Below are 7,564 nucleotides of genomic sequence, written 5' to 3' on the forward strand. Positions count from 1 at the left end.
CGAAAGCTCGAATTCTTTAGAAAGTGCCTGCTCAATAAATGTTTAAAAAAATGTGCACGATCATGTCATGAAAATGTCGTTTGTCCTCCAAAATGATTGCCAGTTTTTTTGTTTTTTTTTCCTTTTCTGTCAAAATTATTCAAAGTGTTAGCGTGGATGAATGGCCTTGTAATGCTGTGTTGCAGGAAGTGTTGAATATTGTGCATTTTGCAGCAATTGGAGACAACAGTAATTTGTTCACGTCAATGTCAACCGCTGTATACTTTGTTTAGGCTTGTTTTCAGTTTGTCCGAACTGTGATTCTCAATTGGTGATGTTTCAAACTGAGCTGTTACTGCGGCCAACTTTTTTTTTTTTGCATTTCTTGTTGACAATTGGCACTTCTTCCATGTCCTGCCCTCTGCTAATATCAGCTGCTTGATAAAGTCTAGGACTAGGGTAAACTGTGTGGCGGTTCGAGAGACTTCCAGCGGTGATTCATTGCAGTTGCGTAAACGAGGGGAAGGTCGGACGTCGAGCCCTGCCAGACTAGAACAGGACCGTCCAAACCCACGTACACCCGGGTGGTTCGATTGGGAAGGCGTGATCTGACTTTCCCCTGAGCCGATTGTGGTCGGCGGCCTAAGCCAAATCAAATAGCTTTAGCTCAAGGTTTCTACGCATGCTGTACCTTCCTCCGGAAACTGAATCAAAGGCTACCGAAAGGAACATCCATTCAACACTATGAAAAATGCTTTTAGCTATCTGAGCCTGTTCCATTCCCATACAAATCAATAAGGCAGCCTGGCGCCCATGATAACGAATGTCCTTTCCATGGCATTTATATAATGTCTGTGGTTTCCTTATCGTTTACGTATTATAAGATGATTTTTAGTGGCCACTGGATGTGTATCTGTACATTCATTCATGATTTCTAGCTAGGCTTTGTTGTAGTCGTAGTTGTATATGTAGTCGATGGGTTGACAACAGCTGAATTTGCGATGTTTGGCGGCTCATGCTAACGGCTATATGAAAAATACAGTGAGCAGGCTAAACGGACTCTGAAAAGCCTCCCGGACTACTCGCTAGCTGTCCGCATAAGTTAGGATCAAAGCCGTTTCTCCTTTTTATCGCTATGATCGACACAACATCGCGTTAAACGTGAATGCGTCTCGGGCCAAAAGAGCAGAAGATTCCCAGCTACAGCTAGCTCTGATCGAACAAGAAATACTGCGCACCAATCAAGTCACTAAAACCATCACCATTACAATTAATCGAGTACACACTTCTTATCAGCAAAGAGCCGTAGCCTGGTGTTGAATATTGTAGCATAGAGGTAGCCTTTAGCCGCTAGCCACGGTCGCTAAAACGCTAAGATTATCGGCCTCTGTTCAAGGGTTTTTAGGTGGATTTGAGCTTAAACACTGGGAGAGACACTGGCGTAGACCACGGGTGTGACGGTAAAGATACGTAGGACAAAACAGCTCACTCCAAAGCCTAACCTAAACGTGGGAGCTAATCGGGGAAAAAACTGTGACGCCAAAGGTCGCCCGAAATTTGGTGTACGAGAGCAAATCGCAAGACATTCGCGTCCATTTTCATTTCCGTGCTTTGGTTGTTGTTTTCAGAGACATTAGCAGAGGGCAGTGAACTGACATGCTTGAATACATCTTTGCTGTTTTGTCGATTTTAAGGCCCCTAAGCCACCAATTGAGTGTCACAGTTTGCGAAAAATCAAATGAAATGTCCTGGCAGTATCGAAAAGACGGCTTATTAGATACGACGCAACTTTTTCCATAGTGTTTCCCATTTTTTTTTGTACGCAAATGTATCTTATCTAAATGTACTCGCAGACACGCACTCTCTCTCCTTTGTCTTTGGGAACAAAAATCTCCTTCCCATAGATTTTACTCAGGGTTGAAGAATGGGGAGATTGAATGTGTAGTACTGCTACTACAACTACTGCTCCTAACTGCTCCTACTGTCGGTACATTTATTGAATATATATGGGTACAATGACCTTAGTAGTATTCACATTTCTATTGCTAAAGATTGAATGCCTATTTATTCTATTCTAACTAAGAAGCAGCTAGCGACACCTGCAGCTTCAGGTATTTTCGACGTTTTGTTACAGACGAACCTATATCGACAAAACTAAAGTTATTTTATAGAATCTTCTACTTGAATACTCTGTATGTACTTTAAGTGGTAATATTGTTATTTATAAACCTGTCTTAAACGCACAAGATTGTTGGTTGCGGCGAAAAATAGCCAGGTGACGTTTGGGGCGTGCCTCAATGAGGGTCCAAGAGGCGAAAGGAAAGGTAATGGGAAAATCCAATGTCAAGTTTTGGATATACTCGCCGGCCATTTTATTAGGTACACCTTTATAGATGGGAAATATTTGACAGCAAAGGGACATTTTGTAGGATTATAAACGTAACCATATGTCATTGTTAGAAGTTCATGTTCTCCAAACTTCTATTGTGCAATTAGTGTTGTCATGTTTCAAACGATAAGAACTCCTGGAGATTTTAATCATTGCATTGCTCCACTGTGAGATTTTGACATTTGTTAAGGGATGATGTCATCACTTCCAGGTCCAACAGCGCTTAGGTCGTATTCACTATAACGGATTTTAGCTTATTTTAACCTGTGTAGAGCCGACTACAAGGCTCTTTCTAAACATCTAATCACAAAGACATATTATATTTACTCTGGATTTTCTTTAGTCGTGCTATTCTTGCATTAAATATCACATATTTTTTTTCCTTATAGAAATATAGAACAATATTGACATTTTACCTGTTGTTATTTCAGCAGGAGATTCAGATAGAGTTGCGTTTTTTGCTGTGTTTGTCAATGGAACTCTCAACAGTTTGGACCCGGAAGGAGTTTATTATTGTGTGTGATGTCACGCTTTACAAACGTACAAAGTCCTATTTTAATCTACACTGAAACAATGCAGAGGATCAGGGTCTGTGTAGTCCAGAGAACAGGTACTATATAGTACATCAGTCAACCGATTTGGATAAATGTAGGTACTACCACAGCATTATATGTTTGGCCCTCCAAGTATCACCACCTACATCAGCTCTGACAAAGGGTCTAAAAAAGGATCTAGCTACAATTGATCAAAATAAATGTGGGTGCAAGTCATGTTTGAACCAGAAAAATACAGTTATTTCTAATTAGATCTAATACATTTCTAACATAGCAGATTCTATTTTACTTAAACGCTTTACATACAGTGTGACGTTGGCGCCGTTAGTAGAGTGGGTCATCTTGTGATCAGAAGGTTGTGGGTTCGAAACCCAGCACTGTAAAGTGCTTTGGGCCGGATAAAGGTAGAAAATACAAGTTGAGTCCATTTTACCATTCACAGTTTGACCCAAACTATTGTCAAAGCTCGTCAGCTATGTGCTTCGTTGGTCCCCACACTTTTATCAACAAAACAACGCATTTCAGTCGAGCTTTATGTGTATAAGAATGTTTCCATCCTTTTTTGATATTCCAAAAAAAACAAAGGGGGTTTGAATTTCAGTCAGTAAGTGTAAAAGGTCATAATATTTTTATTTATTGTTCTGCCTGATTTGCCCTTGGGAGGATGATCCGAGGTGTACCTAATGACGTGGCCGGCCGACTGAAAGTGCGATTTCGACAGCAGCCACGTTTTTTTGGGGGGAAAAAGTGCCAGGAGCGCTCACCGTTTTTCGGAAAAAAATTTCAGTTCCCGCCATCTTCCATTCACGCAAACATATACCGGCTCTTTTATAGAGATTGTACTCATAGAAATAAACATAGCTAGACAAATGCTTGCTATACTCACACTTACTTCAATAGACGTGCGATAGCGACGAGCCTACAGCGCTTGGAAAAAAATATATAAAAATCCAGTATGTTATCAGCAGCGGATGGTAAGTGTAAAGACGTAGAGTTAGACGTAAATAAAAACAACGGATGCCATATAGACAAGTCAGTAGACAAAGGTATCGTCCGCCTTGGAGAGAAAGGTCTCATATCTAACAGACAGAGAGCGTGGCCAAAAACCCACATTGCATGCTAGAATGATAGACTCTTTATAGAAACCTATGGCTAGACTTCCCTTCCTCCTCTCTCCATTGTCTTCCCTGTGTTCCTCCATTAACTGTAAAACCCCCGAAAATTTGCCTGCGATTGTGTTGAAACTTCCATTATGCCTCTGTCTTTGTCATCGAGAAAAAAAAAAGTAAAAAAAAAAAAAAAAAGATCCTTTATTTTGGTAGCTTATCAATAGTTTTTAAAAACCTCCCCCCCCCCCCCCCAGTTTTTCTGTTGGGAAAATTGTGCATGCACGAGCATCACTCAAAACGTTGATGTTTTTAAAAGAATATTTTGTTGCTGAGGCCAATGCAATGTGTTTTGAATATTGCCCTTCTATGTGGAAAATGTCTGAATGCTTTACAATTTCTGCTGTAAAATGAAATCAGAATAAAGATAAAATTTGCACTTTACCTCCCGTCATCTGTGGTGTCATTATAACAATTTAGACCAACGTGCTCATTTTGATGGCGGATTAAAGACACACTGCTTAATATTTCATCCAATAAATAAGGGGTGCCCAAACTTTTTGTCTCTGAGATCCAAAACTAAAAAGCGCCTGTGGGTCGCGGGCCAAACACGGCGATGTCAAGCGTGAATAACTGCATATAATAATAGTTACTTTATTTTATAGGCTATACATTTGCATTTGATTCTATCTATGCAAATATAATGATACATTAAAACAAATGTTAACTATGACAAAAGCCTAGTTTTAGTAGAACAAAAATCAAAAACAATTGTAGTGCACTGCAGTACCTACAGTGACTTTACCTTATGCATTTGTTAAAGGATCTATATCCTGCTATTTTAGCCATTCCAAAGTTAAGTATAGGCATGTATATGATATATTGTACCTCTACCACTATTGAGCACTCATTTTTGTGATAAATATAAGTGTTTTCTGGAGGTATTTTTCGAACCCGGAAGACACAATGCTTCGATTCAGTTAACTCCGCCCCCTCTCTCCGCACATACAACTTTACCGTAATATAAATAAACAACAATAAGTGAAATTGCTTCACGATGCAGTTATACAGAGTTGACATCTGCAACACAGCTTCATAAATGGCTAACACACACATGCTAATATGCTAACACACAAGCTAACCCGCGTTTGGATTGACTCACCCTCTGCTCCATCGCTGTTTACATTATGGGACTTGCGTTGGTTATAAAAGTTAATCCACTTTGGTTCTGGTGAAGGTTCACCAAACATCCATCAGTGACAGTCACAGAAAAACAATATTTTGGTGATAGTCGCAGAATCCCAGAGAAAACAAACTTCGAGTGGCCTCTTCCTGAAAAAGGTTGAATAAACTCCCGTCCTCGTAGCCAAACGCGCTTCTTTTTCTCCGTGACATGATCGTTAGTTAAGAATAAAGAACAGGTGTGTCCAGAGTAGGTTATAACGAGCTCCATCTTCACAGCTGCAGCGCAAACATGACTGATCTGTTCAGACGCTCAAGGCGATGTGTTTGTTTTGGCCACAGCTGACCTGGAAGCACCTCGGGCACATCCTTTTTTTTTTTCTTTTTTCTTTTCCTTTCTTTCTTTCTTTCTTATAACAGAAATAATGAAAACGCTGTTTTACAAATTAAAATCCGGCCGTAAGCATAGAATTAAGACATTACATTACAGACGTCGAGCACTTCCGTTCTGCTGTTACGACACAACTGAACACTCAGTCGTTCACCAGGAGAGGGCGGAGCCTCAGAGAGCAGGATTCAGGAGGATTACTGAGAGCTGCGTGAATGAAGCCACAAACCACTCTGGGGGTGTTTTTGATAAGGAAATAGCATAACAACATGGCTAAAAGCTCTAAAAAGTCGATTTTGCATGATATAGGACCTTTAACTCAAAGAAAATGCCACGTTAGATTATTTTGAAAGTAGTTTGTAGTAGCTTGAAAAGCATCAGCCCTTTTATAAGTCATTTTTAACACGTGCCTTTGTTGAGGTCAACAACCTTTGCAATAAAAGTTGGAAAACTGTGAAAGTTGATGCTACAACGCTCTGTGATAAACACCAAGACATCACAACAGTGTTTCCTTAACTTTGCGAAAGGAATGAAACAGCGCCCCCAATCTGACGCTGGTGGCCAAAATGTGTATTGCATCCATTTACCCTTGAGAATGAATGGGAGAGAGTTCCCCTTTAATTGTTTGTAAACATTCCGGGCTTAGCTGGAGGCGGAAAGCTAGATTCCGATCTATTTCCATTGCTATACCCATAGCAACGATAAACAAATGTCTAACTGTTGTTGGAAATATAAGATAAACCTTATTTTATCGTCTCAAATGTCACTCCTCTTGTTCTTGCGCCTTAAGCCATAACAAGACCACATTATTTACTGGTAGTTTTACACTTATAATCGCTAGTTTTATTTTAATCTCGTTTCTCTTGATCACTTCCTGCCTCCAGCTGATGTCACGGATGATGTAGGCAGTTAAGCCATGAAAAAGTAGGTCTTGCTTGGAGCAGAACATCATCTCATCCCTGTGCAGATGTTATAACATAGAATAATAAGATAACACTGGATGAGCTGCGTGGTACTAAGTTGTCTTTTATTTTGAGCCGGTAAATTATTAGTATCATCATTTATTGCTTTTTACAATATGGCTCCAATTTGATTTCACCGTTTTATTTTTTCGATGAAGACAAAAGTGGAGTTGAATAAGAAACTAAAGCATGTCTTCTAATTGCTTTACAATCTATTCCTCTTATCCAGTGTTAATTTTGACAACATATTTTATTTTAGTTTTAGTCTTAGTCTTTTGACTAAAATGTAATGTAATTTTAGTCTAGTTTTAGTCGACTAAAATTACAAGTCAATTTAGTCGACTAAATTTAAGACTAATTTAGTCGACTTTGCATTGATAATATTCATTATAATCATATTTAATCTTGTTCCTCGACTTCATGGAGCTGCTCCACATGAACAAAGCTCAGACCTGTTCATTTGGCAGTGATTTTTAATGATCTGAGGCTTTTTCAGACGGACAATAGAAGTTTGGATGATTTTAGTCTCTTCTTTTCATTTTTATTTAGTCTTATTTTAGTCGACTGAAATATCTGGACATTTTAGTCATAGTTTTAGTCTCATGAGAAAGTTTTAATTTAGTTTTAGTCCAATTTTAGTCGGCAAAAAAATCACTTTGACTAAAATTAAGAACAATAATAATAATATAATATAATATTTTAGCCGACGAAATTAACACTACTCTTATCTATGCATTTGAACACAAACACACAAATATCGAAATATACTTGGAATAATGACTGTATTCCTCACAAACCTCACCACACGATTTCAAGATCCAACCCATGATCCAACCCCACGGTGTTGGGTTAGTGAATAAGTGAAAATGCCAGAAATCACCAGGATTACAGTAATCCGTGACGAGTAACTCGAAACCAAAACCAGGGGCGGGTTTACGTCATAGAAATTTACCGTCAAACAGAGCTCCTTTTCCCCCTGTGTTTGTTTAGATCGCCCCGCTAAC

Source organism: Gobius niger (genome assembly GCF_951799975.1).
Source record: "Gobius niger genome assembly, chromosome: 24".
Classification (NCBI taxonomy): domain Eukaryota; kingdom Metazoa; phylum Chordata; class Actinopteri; order Gobiiformes; family Gobiidae; genus Gobius; species Gobius niger.